Source organism: Symphodus melops, assembly GCF_947650265.1.
Source record: "Symphodus melops genome assembly, chromosome: 4".
NCBI classification, from domain to species: Eukaryota; Metazoa; Chordata; class Actinopteri; order Labriformes; family Labridae; genus Symphodus; species Symphodus melops.
The window spans coordinates 2,633,998-2,649,006 of NC_136694.1; the positions used below are offsets into that span (position 1 = coordinate 2,633,998).

General features: G+C 43.4%; 1 protein-coding gene across 1 annotated transcript in view; it reads right to left on the reverse strand.

The window, feature by feature from the left end:
- Nucleotides 1-15,009, reverse strand: part of LOC306821928 (receptor-type tyrosine-protein phosphatase gamma-like) — a 377,123-nt gene that overhangs the window by 74,696 nt on the left and 287,418 nt on the right. The window lies entirely within an intron of this gene.

The window sequence follows — 15,009 nt, forward strand, 5'->3', positions numbered from 1 at the left end:
CTTAAGGTTCCTGTTATTGATTTCATCTGCATTGTGCCAGCCTTGTTCAATGTCCCTCCATTGATGGACGTAATTGGACTTAACACCTATAAATATACTTCTCCTGGGGCAAACATAATACAATCAACACAACAACAACACATCTCCAAGCACAATTGTTGACAGAGGATTTATTTTATGACGAAACAACGTGGGCTTCAAACTGAATTCATCCCTGACACGGATCACACGGCGGACAGCCGAGGAGGAAGTTGGGCTCGAACTGAAATGATAAAGCGGGCTTCAAGCTCGAAAGCCTTTTTGAATGATGCTTTTAGGTGAAAGGGAACCAACATCTGCCAGAAGCGGACACTTCAAACTAAACAATTAAAGTTATCTGAAAAGCAATTTACAGTGAAACTGTTGTCAATTCTTTCCTGTGAGCGGCCTTGAGCTACTGCTGACCTCAGATCAGATGCTAATTTGTTTTCGACTGTGGGCGGGGAAACACCTCAGCGGGGATTAGTGGTAGCAGGGAGTATTTCAAGGCTGTTTTTAGGCTTAATTTGCTACATTCTGAATCTTAATAGAGAAAACCAAACATGCACGATGTAGCTTTATTCCTGAGCTGAGACAGAGAGAGTATTGTTCTCTGCAGCGTGTTCACATGTATAGGGACAGCGCTTTCTTCACCTCCCTGTCAGCCTGGCTCGCTCTGAAGGATAATCACAGGGTCGCTCCCGACTCAAGGCTGAACCAATGATCTGACCTGATTATGTTGTAGTTTGAGGGAATCCACCCAATCCTGTCAGAGCGGGTTTTTAAAACAGGAACCTTGTTGCTTTAAGGCGACAGTGCAAACCAACGGACACACGTGCAGCCTCTCAAACTTTTATTAAACCAGTAAAAAAGTGAGATTAAAGGTCTGAGTCAAACGGGCAGCAGCACTGGAGCCAAAGTTTCATGGAACTATGAGAAGCTGTATGTCAAACTTAGAGGATAATACGTCCTACACTAAATGAATTAAATAAATCGTAGTTTAAAAAATTAAAAGCTCAAGCGGTGATGAAGGGCCCGAAGCAGCCTGTGCATGTCGGGGTGTGCTGGAGCTCCATGTCGTCCAGTTTGATTTGTGTGACAGGGCGTCTCAGGTAAGACCTTCAATACATGATTACGTCTGGGCTGATGATTACTACTGGAAGTTTTCTTCATGTGATGCAATATGACACTCTTTGTATCACATGAAGAAAACTTTCAAGCAAAGAAAAACACATTTTTCTCGTCTCAGGGCAAAATGAGGGCTGGATTCACGACCATTCAACACTACTACCATGTTTCTAATGATACACAGCTTCATGGAAATGGGTGAAGTATCCCTTTGAGACAGGGACAGGTTTAAAGAAGCTAAAGTCTACCCACGTCAGACCCGGTGGGGGGACAGGGGGTCTCCTCAGGTAAGATGTTAGATAGATGATAATAAAGTCTGATTTATCATTGATCTGATTTTATCATTTCATATACTCAAAAAGAAGTTGTTGAAAATGGCTTGAAAAAAAGTTTTTCATTGTATCTGTGTAGAAGCAGAGGTGGTTTTGTATAAAGCCTAGTTAAAGGTTATCTACAGAGGTTTGGCAGGACTGGAGCAGTTGCATGATGGAGGTGTCTTTTGTTGCACTGAGCACACAGACATTAGGATATAGGCCTATATGGCAGCTCACATCAAGCGGCCAATCCAATGGACCTTTATTCTGTGCTGCGAGGAATCTGCATGTGTGTGGTCAACTGTTAGATATGTCGTGTTGTATTTTTAGTGGGAATAAATGGTGTAAACATCGAAGTGACAACAAAAGTTTTCGACATAACAGAATACAGGAAATGTTCTTCAACAAATAAGTGTCATATTATGAATAATATGTAAAAGCAGAAAAAGTCTACAACGTTTCCATACAGAACAGCAAACCTTCACGAAGTATGTGTTTTAGGCGTTTTTATATGTTCTGTGTTTTTGGCCTAACTTTTATTATTTTTGAATGTTTCAGATATCAAATCATTTACAAAGTGAAATGTTGTTTGACTATCTGGCAGTGGAGCCATGTTTCACACTGAGTTTGTCACTGATGATATTTGTGTGGGATACTTAGGTGTGTGATTGAGCAGGCAAGGTCGGATAATAAAGCAGACCTAATTATTGTATACATGCGTAGGTATTTAAACATTTTGAAGTATGCAAAGTAAACCATTTTTGCATTGGTTATGGTTTGGCGTGTGAAGAATGTGCTGTTTTATAAAAATCTCCTTTTCATTTCAGTTTTATACTATCAACCTATTTTGTGACACAGCATCTAAACACATAATACATAGACACTATTAATGTCCCTTGGTTCTGTCTCAACCATGACCGGGGCCACCATGAAGTGGTGTTTAAAACAAAAGGTGAACACGGTCGCCACGTGACTGCAGGTCTATTTTTAGAACGGCAATTAAATGAATCTGAGCAAAGATGCAACGCAGTGTTAAGATGCTGCATCAGTCCAAAGGCAGAGGACGATCAGGCAAAGAGGAGGAAAGGTGAGAACTGTAATAAGCTAGAAGGATGAGAAACATAGTGAACAAGCCGCTCCACGGGTCTCCAACCTTTCTCCACCTGAGAGCTACTTTGACATAAATCAAGTGGCTCAGAGTTACTTGCATCTCATTGCTGGCATTTATTTACACAGCACATGTCAGCTGAACTTTGTGAAATTGCAATAAACCAATTAACAATCTTAAATTCACATCAAGGTCCAAGAAAACGTTTAATACTTTACACTGAATTGTGGGAAGAGGTGCATTTACATTTACTTTTTTTTTACACAGCCAGCAAACCTTTTGGTGAGCTACTGGAAACCTGTCCATGAGCTCCCTGCTGGAGACCGGCCTGTGCTAAAGTGTAACCTACTGTAAATGCAGCCTTTAAAAGGAAAGGACATGCAGTGAACCAGGATGTGAGTCACAGTATGAAAGATAATATTTAGATGTTTGGAATGTGACTAAACATGGCATTCAAGTATTCGGTCAAATTATAGTAATCATGACTCAGCAGTAAACAGGACTTTTCATCAGAGGAGGAGACAGGAGAGAGAAAGAGCAGGAGAAGGAACCAGACCAGGACCCAGCTACATACAAAGACCAGGACCCAGCTCCATACAAAGACCAGGACCCAGCTACAAACTAAGACCAGGACCCAGCTACATACAAAGACCAGGACCCAGCTACACACTAAGACCAAGACCCAGCTACATACAAAGACCAGGACCCAGTTACATACAAAGACCAGGACCCAGCTACAAACTAAGACCAGGACCCAGCTACATACAAAGACCAGGACTCAGCTACACACAAAGACCAGGACCCAGTTACATACAAAGACCAGGACCCAGCCACATACAAAGACCAGGACCCAGTTACATACAAAGACCAGGACCCAGCTACAAACTAAGACCAGGACCCAGCTACATACAAAGACCAGGACCCAGCTACACACTAAGACCAAGACCCAGCTACATACAAAGACCAGGACCCAGTTACATACAAAGACCAGGACCCAGCTACAAACTAAGACCAGGACCCAGCTACATACAAAGACCAGGACTCAGCTACACACAAAGACCAGGACCCAGTTACATACAAAGACCAGGACCCAGCTACAAACTAAGACCAGGACCCAGCTACATACAAAGACCAAGACTCAGCTACACACAAAGACCAGGACCCAGTTACATACAAAGACCAGGACTCAGCTACACACAAAGACCAGGACCCAGTTACATACAAAGACCAGGACCCAGCTACATACAAAGACCAGGACCCAGCTACATACAAAGACCAGAACCCAGAGTCTATACCAAACACTTAATCTTGTAGTTTTTTAACACACACTCAAAACTTCAGTTACAGCAACACACTCACACAAAGACACACCTGAAATAAATGTTTGAGGAATGTTGACCTCAGTGTTTTAAAAATCCTGGTTACGGCCCTGCTCTCAACTATTCAAATAATTTGTTTCAAACATTTTGAACCTGATGGACTGATGTTGTTAAGTTGGAGCAACTACATGACAAAGGATGCAGATTGGGTACTTCGGATGCACTGATGTCAGTAGTTATGGAGCACTCAAGGTGTTGCTTGCTCATAGCTTATTTAGGTGCGTAAACAGCATGCATGCACTTTACTTTCACAGAAAACTGGTTCTGTTTGTGTACTTGAATGTTTCAGATATTTAACTGTGCAAACAGTAAGAGCATGAGCAAAGTTTAAAATATATATATATATATATATATATATATATATATATATATATATATATATATATATGCACAGTGTGCAGATTAAATAATGTCAAACATAATGAGGGGTATGAATCAGTAGGCAATTGTTAAGTTATAAATGCATGAAACGTTGTATATAATGGTTAGTTGTAAAAACAAGTGTTTCATTAATTTAGCTGTATTTAGCAAGAAGCTACATCCTTTACTTGTATAATGTGGGTTTAAGGGTTGTCATAAGGACTTTAGTGTTAATGTGCTCTGTGTCTTTTTGTTTATTATTCATGTTCAGGCCCTCAAAAAGGGCAGTGAAGTTGATGAAGAATAATAAAACCGACAAAAAAAATCATTTGGATTCCAATAGTGTCCTTTGCACTCCTCAGTGCTTCAGGCCCGAATAAAATTCAACAGGTTTTTAAATTGTCGTGGTCACACTCTGAAAAGTTACAGACAGCTTTGAAAAGAGAGCTCGTTTAGTAGTTCTTCACAATCCTGTGATGACACAGAATGAATAAAATGTTCTTTCTTCATTTCTATCATCTAGACCTGGTGACTCATAGAAGATTCAAAACAAGCAAACGCATGGAGGAGGATGTCAGCAGGAAGTGGAAGGAGGGAAGAGGAAGTGATTTGTGAAGCAAAGAAAAAAAGTGTGGGAGACGGGAAGCGGGACATTTTAGTGCAGAACTGGCGACAACAGAACGATTAGTTATAATAAAAGATGAGACCAAAGATTGTTTATTGAACGAAATCTCCGGGACGAAGGGTGACAGTCGAGGAAATGAAGGGTGAGGAAGTGTGTGGGGGAGATTCTGGGACGCAGAGCGGACACGTTCACTTTTCAAAGAGCGTGACGGAAGGAGAAGGAAGGTGTACTTCTCTATTAGTGACAGAGACAGCTACAGGTCCCCGCGGCTCTTCCTCCATCTCCTCCTCCTCCTCCTCCCCGCTGACAGTAACGTCTCATACTGCCTCTGAAACGTCGTGTTCGGAGATGTATTTTCAGCTCCGTCGAATGTGTGAGATGAAGTGAGTCGGGAGAGGAGGTAGGAGAGGGGACAGCTGGAGGAGTGTGGGGAAAGTTGGTGGACTGTAAGCTGTACTTCATTTCCACAGAAAAACACAGGACACATGATGAGATTAAGACATTATGTTTCAGCATGGATGAAGGGGATTTACTAAACAGTAATTCCTCCCTGAATGGTCAGTTTTATATTTCTTGTAGTGGACTAAGTAACCAAGGAACTGTTGTGCTAATTGATGCTAATTGTCTCTTGTCTTTATTTACGTCGTATACGCTTCACACTGGTGTCTGCTCTGTCCTGTTAAACCTCTGTCACTAACTGACTGCTCAATAAGAAACCAATCCTCCATTGCACCTTCAACAAACGCCCCTCCTACATTATCTGTTCAAGATGGGACTCTGCTATGCTAACAGAGGCAGTGGCAAAACAACGTAACTGTGAATGCCAGGGCCAACATGACTGAACAGTGCTGCGTATGTGTGTGTGTGTGTGTGTGTGTGTGTGTGTGTGTGTGTGTGTGTGTGAGAGAGAGAGAGAGAGAGTCTGAAAGTGTGTATTTGAAGATCCCTGTTTGAGTCCATGTCAGGCCTCTTGTCCTTCCCCAACGCCATGACGCTGTGTCACCCTAAAAGACGTCGTTCTGTCATCAGAATCTTTAGAACCATTAAGATATAAAACGTGTTCAACGCCGACCATCGTCCCCTACGTTCTCCTTCGTGTTTGCTGCTCTATCCACAGTCCTGCCTCTCCAAATGAGAACAAGGAGGAAGCTTTCACGTGGCGAGGCAGCTGGTGCGGTGATGGCCTGTGGTTCCTCTTTTTTTCTCCCACCAGCACCAGTGTGTCACAGCAGCAGCAGCAGCAGCAGCAGCAGCAGCAGCGACGATGGAGGAGGGCCCAGGAAGTTCTAACAATAGCAGGAGCAGCGCGAGGCGAGCGGTCTCTCCGCGTGTATTTTAAGATCAGAACCTGCTGCGAGGCGTCAGAGCAGCTGTCCACTCGTCTAATCTTCCATTAGCTTCCACAGCAGTTTCTCACTAAAGTCATAATTTTCAGTTGCACAGAGAGGGAAAAGCACTGACACTCAGCACAAAGCCACACACAGGAGGCAGTGTGTGTGAATGTGTGTGACTAATATTTATCTACTCTCATGAATTTAATGTCAGATTCCACCTTTCACCTTTGTGACACAAACTTACTGATACGTGGTGCGTATATAGACATAAATAAGCCTGAGTGACGTCACCGATCTGTTCCTGCAGGGGGCGCTGAAGTCTCTTCAACGGCGATATTCATGCTGGAAATGCTTTTTCTTTCAGTCAACCTGACGACGGGCTGAGAGCAGAGGAGGCGGGGTTTAAGCCTCTCGATAAACCTGTCAATCATGTCAGATGCACACCTTACTGTCAATACCTCTTATCATTCATCAATTCAAAACAGATGATTTAAGAAAAAAAGTTCATCCCCTGTAGAGTGTGTGGCGATGGAGAATAATCAGACCAGTTTGATCTTTTGAAAATTAATTTCTGCCGTCACGACAGTTATTTTATATTTTTTTGAATGGGTGTGTATGTGACTTCCAACCTCACGACTAACAGACTGATTTTACACTCTCACACTGACTTCATTTTTCAAATCCAGAGTTCTCCACTTGGCTTCATGTCAAAGTACGTTATAACAAAACAATCCATGATGCTGTTGAGAAGATTACTGTATTATTCTCAATTCATACTTTTGGTTTAATTGCCGTGAAATAACATCTCCATCCTGAATGACTTTACTGAAGCGAATAAATGTGTTGATCCTGACTCACTCCAGTCAGTAAAACCCTCCACTCGATGTGTACTAGCTTAAAGATCAATTTAACCACCAAAACTTTCCAAGTCTTCGTTAATCAGTTGGACTCTCCAATGTTTTGTATTTGGACTGCAGTACCCACTTTAAACACTAGGTGTCAGAGTTACATAGTGCTCCTTTATAGACAGGTCACAATATTGGAAGGTTTGGCAGTCATCGGCATAGTTAGCATTAATAATTATAATACAAACACCATACATGCACGTTAAGTAATTAAAGGAGGCCTAATTAAAACCTTTCCTTCAGTTTATACGACTGAAAATACTTTTTGGATCAGCTGATGACCTTCTTCGAAGGAGAAGGCTGAACGTGATTTATACCCTGAATCAAAGAGCCCATGAGCACACAATCAGCGTCTGTGATGAACCAGAGTAAATACAGTATGGGCTCATAACGGCTTTTTCATTGATTTCTTAACCCCTGCACGCCGCCGCTTTGAGAATAATGTGAGTCTTTGAGGAGCCATACAAGGACGACGACACATGTTCAAAAACGCCGAGATATTTCAGCTCGATCGGGTGTTTGAGGACGGTTTAAGGGATAAAAGAGCCAGGGACACATTTATCTGCACTGCAGTTAGATTGCTTCATTTGCACATGAAATGAGGTGGCATTTTATGCCTGTGTGAGAACTTTGTATTTAGCAGTGATAAGTGGATTTTTATTGCAAAACGGTGAGCAAGTGACTTTCTATCCAGGGTCATCAGCAGACGCTAAATGTTGGGATTTATTGAGTGGAATTTATTAGGATTTTATGTGGTGCTTTTTATTGTGTTTTTATTGTGAGCTCAGATTGCAAACCGTAGACGGTAATGTTGGAATTCATTTGAGTGCTTTATGTTCATGAACAACGCTCCTCTCAGTGTCAGTGCATTACAGAAGCAAATATTCAAAGTTAGTCTTTGAAATGAGGTGAAACAAAGTGGCCCTTTTATTCAGTTTCACCTACGCTTTGAGTGTGTTCATGTAAAGCAATGCTCGTCTGTGATTGGGTGATGACTGTTTAGTTGGTAGTTAAACCGTTATTATTGCAAAAACTGAACCGTGGAAGAGAAGGGAACACGGCAGACTCATCCATCCTGTGTCAACTACACTCCAGCAGACTTTTCCAACACCCTCTCCCAACAAGAGACAATTTACTTAAAGGGAATGACATGTTGAAAATACTTCATTTCCAAGGCGATTACCGTCATCCTCCACACATGCAAACACCGGTTTATAACACCTGCAGGTATTAAGGCCAGAACTTAATCTTAGTTAGCATTACAAGGATGAAAAGTGATCATTTAAAACACATCTGTGTCCTTCTTTTACCCCTACATTATCACATTCTCTGTGTGTGCTGCACTCAATCAGCACCACACGGCTGTTCGCAACCACTCGAGTCATTCAATGTGTTTGCACAGCGAGCGCCGCGCTCCGTCTGTGGGGGGCGCCACTAGCACCAGACGCTCCGCACAGTTTCAAATATGCTGCTGGTCTATTTTTCGACGGAAAATGGCGCAGGCATACGGGTCAAGCCAGACGGAATTTGGCAACCAAGACAGGAAGTCAGACTAACAATTTCAAAGTAAAACACATTATACGGACTAACGAGCGTGTTTTCCATCACTTTGTCAATGGGATGTAAAAGTGAATGACAAGATGTCGTTTGCACATTTTTCTCGCGTGATGTGAGTACACATAACCTCGGCTGTGCTCCGCTCCGCTCACTTTGCAGAAATGGATCCAGTGGGGCCGGGCGCCATCGTCCAACTGATTAAAACAGTGGTTTGATGGACCGCTGTGTGCACGGACGATGTGGAAATTGGAAGTTTGGGACAACTGAAGACAGTTCAAATTGCACAATACATTGGCAACATATCGGTGAAGAAACTCCTGCTGACTGTCGAAAGAGTTCACTTTTTATTTTTGGTCATTTAAAAGCAAGAATTGACCCTATTTTGGGACTCTGGACTTCTGATCTTGTTGCCATGGTATCCAGTCAGGTATGAACTTTTATAGCATCAAAGTTAAACATCCTGATGTCGCTGCGGCCCTAAACTGACGTTTAACTCAAGGAAAGCTCCCTCTTTGTTTCACTGTTGGACATAGATTATGTCTGCTACAAGACAATTCAAAGTCAAAGTGTGTTTGTAAGGCGCTGCAGGAATTTGATTCTTAAAAAGTGTTTGTCATCCGCTCCGGCGAGCTGAAGAAGTGGCACAATGAAATGACTCTGTGTCGACGGGAAAAGACGACGTGTGTGCTCGGAGTTTAAGTTCAGTACTTAAGTGTGTTCAGAGGGACGGCGAGCTTGTTGCCATTGTTCAGCTGCTGTATATTTACACACCCCTCTCAGTCAGCACTGTGTCATTTGCTCTGTTTATCTACTCAGCGCTCCCACTGCTCTCATGTCACTGTATTCAAATGAAGCCATTCCTCCTCCACGGCACAAATTACAAGTCCATTAATTCACTATCTCACTCACCGCGCTGAGTCTCCACTGACCGGGCACGCCGCCGCCCTGATTGGCAATTAATCTTTAAAGGGTGTACATGGCTTATGGTGTCTTACGCGGGTCTGAGGTACCAAGTCGACCCTGTGGCATTCCAAGACGAAAAAACCCCCCCCTCTGCGCTCATTTCCCTCCTCACTCTCCGCCTGCTCTGGAAAAGTACGTCTAGCACTCGTCTGCTGATGGGAGTTTAATCCCAAGCCGCTCTCTTTCACATCAGATCTGATGTGGCTCCACTGCACAGCTCTCCCATGTTAAGCTTCTTTTTCATCCTCTCCTCAAAAGGATTTCCAGAAATTTGGGGCAAACACATCTATTAAACTGTCCTCATTTTTTTTTATTTTTTTTTTTTATTACTCGGGGTGTATTTTTTTTTGAGGATTTTATTCACAGCCTCTAAACTTGAAAAGTTCTGACACTCCGCTTTTTAGTTTTTCTTCGATTTTGTTGCGGTCCAAGTACACCACGTAGAGTCCTGTAGAGCTGACGTTGATTTACAGGTGCTGATTGGTCAACACATCTTGATGTGGTGCACTGCGTCATGGAAACGCCTCGGCTGTGTTGTTGAATCACGTTGGAGGAGAACTCTTGGCAGGCCTGCGGTTTTCGGAGGAGCGTGGTGCTTGAGAGGAGAAAACTTGTGTTTCTAAGAATGAATCCCACATGCCCTGGGACTGAACACACTCCTCATCCTTTTTTAGAGCAAGTTACTAACTTTTAATGTATTCAACAAGGACACAAGCGCTAACAACACCACTTACAGCTTCAGACTTTTTTTTTTTTTTTTGGGGGGGGGGGGGCGTTATTTGATCCATAGAGATAGGTGCAGGAAAGATAGGGAGACATGGAATTATAGCAGAGATGCTACGATAAGGACTCAGCCGTAATGGTGTGTACACCATCAAGATATCTACGAGGGCATGTTATTAATGTTTCTTATATGCACATAAAATTCATAAGTGATCCAATAAATGTATCTGCTGATTTATAGACATCTTTCTCGATGGGGAAAAAAGTCTATTATAGGACCGGATGGCGTCATGTGACACTGAGATAAAAGGTTCTGCCGCCATGTAAAATTGGCATCAACGGTGGGCGCACGTCGCCGGAGGCTTGGCTGAATGAGAACAGCTCTCATCACAACACTCCTCGAGATTAAGGGTGAAAAAGATGTGCTGTGTCTCACTGCATGGCGTGCAGGCTGCTGCAGGTCGAAGACGATCCCCCCCCAGTAAAACCAGTCTCATCTAATATGGTGTTTCGAGATGACTCAGTTCTTACACTTTGCTTTTTCCTCCTTTCAAGACGAAAGAAATCGTCAGAAATCGATCCAATGTTCAGACAGAAAGACGGCGAGCTGACTCGACGTCTCCGCGCTGGTCGCCGGTTGGTTCGGCGTATCGATTTTCAGACTCCCTCAGAAGTTTATGAGACACTACATGGTGTTGCTGCCGGTCTACCTCTCAGAAACGCTTTACGTTTATGAACAAGGAAGGGCCCCCTCAGATCCAGCTGCTCTGTTTCTCTTCTTTTGGCTGTTCCTCAAAGCAGAACAAAAACATTTGGTGCTGCTGCTTTCAGCCATGACGCTCCGAGGCGCTGGAACAGCCTTCGAGAGGATCAGAGAGCAGCACAACAGATTCAAACGCTAACGAAAATCCCATTTACTCAGTCTGCTTTTCATGAAGTGTTTCTTGTTCCTAAATCTTCTTTGTAATGATGCATTTGAATCGACGTAAACAGTTGATTACTATGACATCTTTTATTCTGAATATCAACATCTGACTTTCTTGCAATGATCATATCTCACACTTTTTCCGCCATATTTTTTATTGTCATCTTTATTGCTTGTGTAATCTTTTGCAAAGCACTTTAAATGGGTTTGCGTAAAAGCGGTGATATAAATAAAGTCTGATTGATCGTGATGATGATGTTCCTGAATATAATCCAGAATTCAATAAAAGAAACATTAAAATAAGAAGAATGAGAGTCGGAGAAAGCAATCACAGCGCTCCTGCTCCTCCTCGACACAGCCTCTCCGCTCTCCCATCATCCCACCGCATCATTATCAGTCTTTGCATCTGCCTCCATCTCCCTGCAATCCCCGTGTAGACAATGGGCTCCTTTCTTTGCAGCCGAAGCCTTTCATGAGCCTTCTATGTAAATCAGACTCAGCCTTTTTACCGGGCTGATTTCACAGGGATGGCGCGGAGCTTGCTCGCTGGTAGCTAGTCAGAGGGCATTTGTTCCAGCAAGGTTTCATGTAAAATGCAACAAGGCATGAGGTACAAAGACAGAGGAGTCGGACCTGTGATGCGTGTCCGCCAGACAAGCCCGGCTACAAGAGGAGAGAGCGCTGTGAAAAATTTACCCACCCGCTGCTCCGTGGAGGAGCACCGGCAGAGACGGCGAATTAGCCAACCAGCAGCCCAGTGGGGAAAGATAGGAGCACGGCCTTGATTGAACCTGAGTGGTCTTTGTATTAGATGAATTATGGAGGCAGAGTAGTTTTTCCAAGACAGCTGAGCAGCAGATAAAGTGCAAGTATCATGTGGTGGGGTTTTATCAAAGTTTTATTTGTGTATGCCGAGGATCTGAAATCTCGCTCTGAAGCCGTCTCGCTGCTGCAAGGCGAGTCAGGCCCTTTGGGGGGGGACAGAACACGGCTTTAGGGTAAATGTTTTGATCATGACAGAGATGCACTTCAGGGCTGTGTGCAGGAGAAAAACTGTTTTCAGCTCACACTACAACACTTACAAAAAGACAATGTGAAATCTTCTTATTTGTTGTGTGAAGACTAAAATATGACATTGAATCATCCCAGACGTCCGACTTTTTTGTGTGTGCCGCAAGTGGCACTAAATGATGCAAAAGGCTTTGACTCTTTGACAGCGAGCACAATCAAACGTCTCAGTCATCCAGAGTTTGATGACACATCACGTGGTCATCCATCAAAGCACCTTCAGGAGCCCGGACAGTGACAGGAGGGGTTTTCAGACTGTCCACTGGAGAGTTCCCTGAGAACTAAACACCACGGGGACTTTTTTTCTGCCTGCATTCGCACCGCCATGTTGACGGATGATACAAACCTTAAAGTGACTTAAGCAGCCGGACAGACCTTTATTCATGTGATAGGCCTTCCAGATAGGACGCGGTGGGTTGCACTTGCCGCTCTTCAGCGCTGCGTGGAAGTTTAAACATTTTCAACTCGAGCACGGTGCTCTGTGACGTCACCTCTGCCCGTCCAATAAGAGGTCAGTTTAGCTCTCAACAAACAATGTCTCACTTTCCTGAACTTTAGTTTAAAGGTCTACCGGGACGTCAAGAAAGCTTGTTTTTTTCTCCAGATATTTCCGACAGTTTGGGCGTATCACGTCTCCTGACGTGCCTGAGGATTTCATTAACACGTCTTCTTTTTCTTTGCTGCTTGTCTCCCCCTCGACAGCAGATATGGACACATATAGACTTACTTAGTGCTGTGGCAGAAGCTACTTTCCAAAGCTGTTTTCCCGACTTTTGTTTTGGTCAACTAGCAACGCACGCCTTTGCTTATTGGTCGAGTGTGCCCTAGCTCAGCGTGCACCATGTCCTTGATTTTCCCTTCATGACATCACAAAGGGCAGTAGCCCCTCCCCCAGGTGGGTGACAGTCCCACAGCTAGGTGTTTGTTCTGCCCTCTGAGTCTGCCTTCTCACCGTAAACAATAGGACATGGAGCCAGAAAGCACCAAGTACACCCGAGCCCTTCCAGAGAGGGGGCGTGGTCAGACACAGCTCATTTACATATTTAAAGCTACAGACACAGAAACAGCCTGTTCTGAGCAGGGCTGAAATAGAGGGGTTTATAGACATGATCAAATACAGGATCAGAGTGGACTTACAACAACACACTTCACACACATGTTTAGAGGAGCTCTGACACTTATTTAAACTGACTGAAGAGGAGGAAAAGATGTGACCTTTAAGAGAAAATACTTTCACTTTAATCTCTTTCCTCCCATGTGCATCAGTTTACTGTTCTAACAAGCAGGGAAAAGATTGAACGTCTCTACTGTTTTGTTGAGGAAGAACTGTGCATGTACACTTCTGGGGATTTTTAACATTTCAGGAGGAGATAGTGTCCTTTCTTGTTTTCTTTCTATATTTGATTTGGGCAAACTTCCCAGCACTTGGGTGACATTTCCAGCACCTGAGTGCGGATGAAAAAGGTTTTATATTATAAAACCTTTTCATAACTATCAACATCTACACTGACTCTTCTTGAGTTTAGGCAGAGGTTTTCTCTCTTTTCGAGGGATGCCCTTGTCCTCACATTGCATATACAATGTGGGAACTCTGGGAAGGATAGCCAACATGCCGGGAGCTTCCGCTGCAGCCAGGAGTTCAGAGTCAGAATCAGAGCTCCTTTATACATCTCTGGGGAGAAATACTGTGCTGGGATTCTTTTCAGTGTGTTGCATCTGTTTACCAGCTGTAAAGCAACTCGAGAGGCCAGGATGGAGTTATCTTTGAGAGACAACAACACCTACCAGCAGATAGCTGTCCATGCACGCACATATCTGTTTATAGTCACTACATGAATATAGTGCGGTGGGTTGCTGATTTGACAGCTCCCAAACAGAAAGGAAAGCAGGAAAGGAAATGCTCATTTTAAACAAAAATGCTCTGTCAACATAAATCGGATCCCGGCTCCGGACTGGACTCGTTACATTTTCCAATATATCATGAGTCATTACATTTAAATTGCTCTGCTGTAATAGTTTGCAGATAAATGCAGCTGCAAACTGAGTTGAATAATTCAAACTGCATAAATCCTAAAGTCCTTACGATACTGAAACCTGATTGGCTGAGGGCAAAGTTTCTAAGCTGTACAGTAAATGAGGTCAGCCTGCGGAGTCAGGATAAAACTCCTGCATGTGTTACGGAGAATACAGATATTACATTCAGACGAGGTACTCAAGTCCAGCTCCAGCACAGAGAAGCTAAAGGACAGCACTACTTCTAAAACAGCCCCGTTTATCTTTATTTCTGCCATTGAGTCAGTCTGATGTAATTTATAATCTCATGAGCCGTGTGAAGGAAATGTCAAAGTGAAGAAATACCTAAACCCTCGACTATATGGGCCGGGGCTTGAAAATGAGCGAGTATCAAAGAGGAACACTACTTACTTTATGTGAGTACAATCTGTGCGACTAGATTCCTGTCTCTCTTATGAGACGGGTACATTCAGTTCGATTTGGTCCCAGACGGTATCAGTGGTCGTGAAATCGAGCGATGGACCTGCATCGCTTTGTGAGAGGCTCAAACATGATCTCAAGGTTTTGCAACCAAAGAAAGCCTGCGACA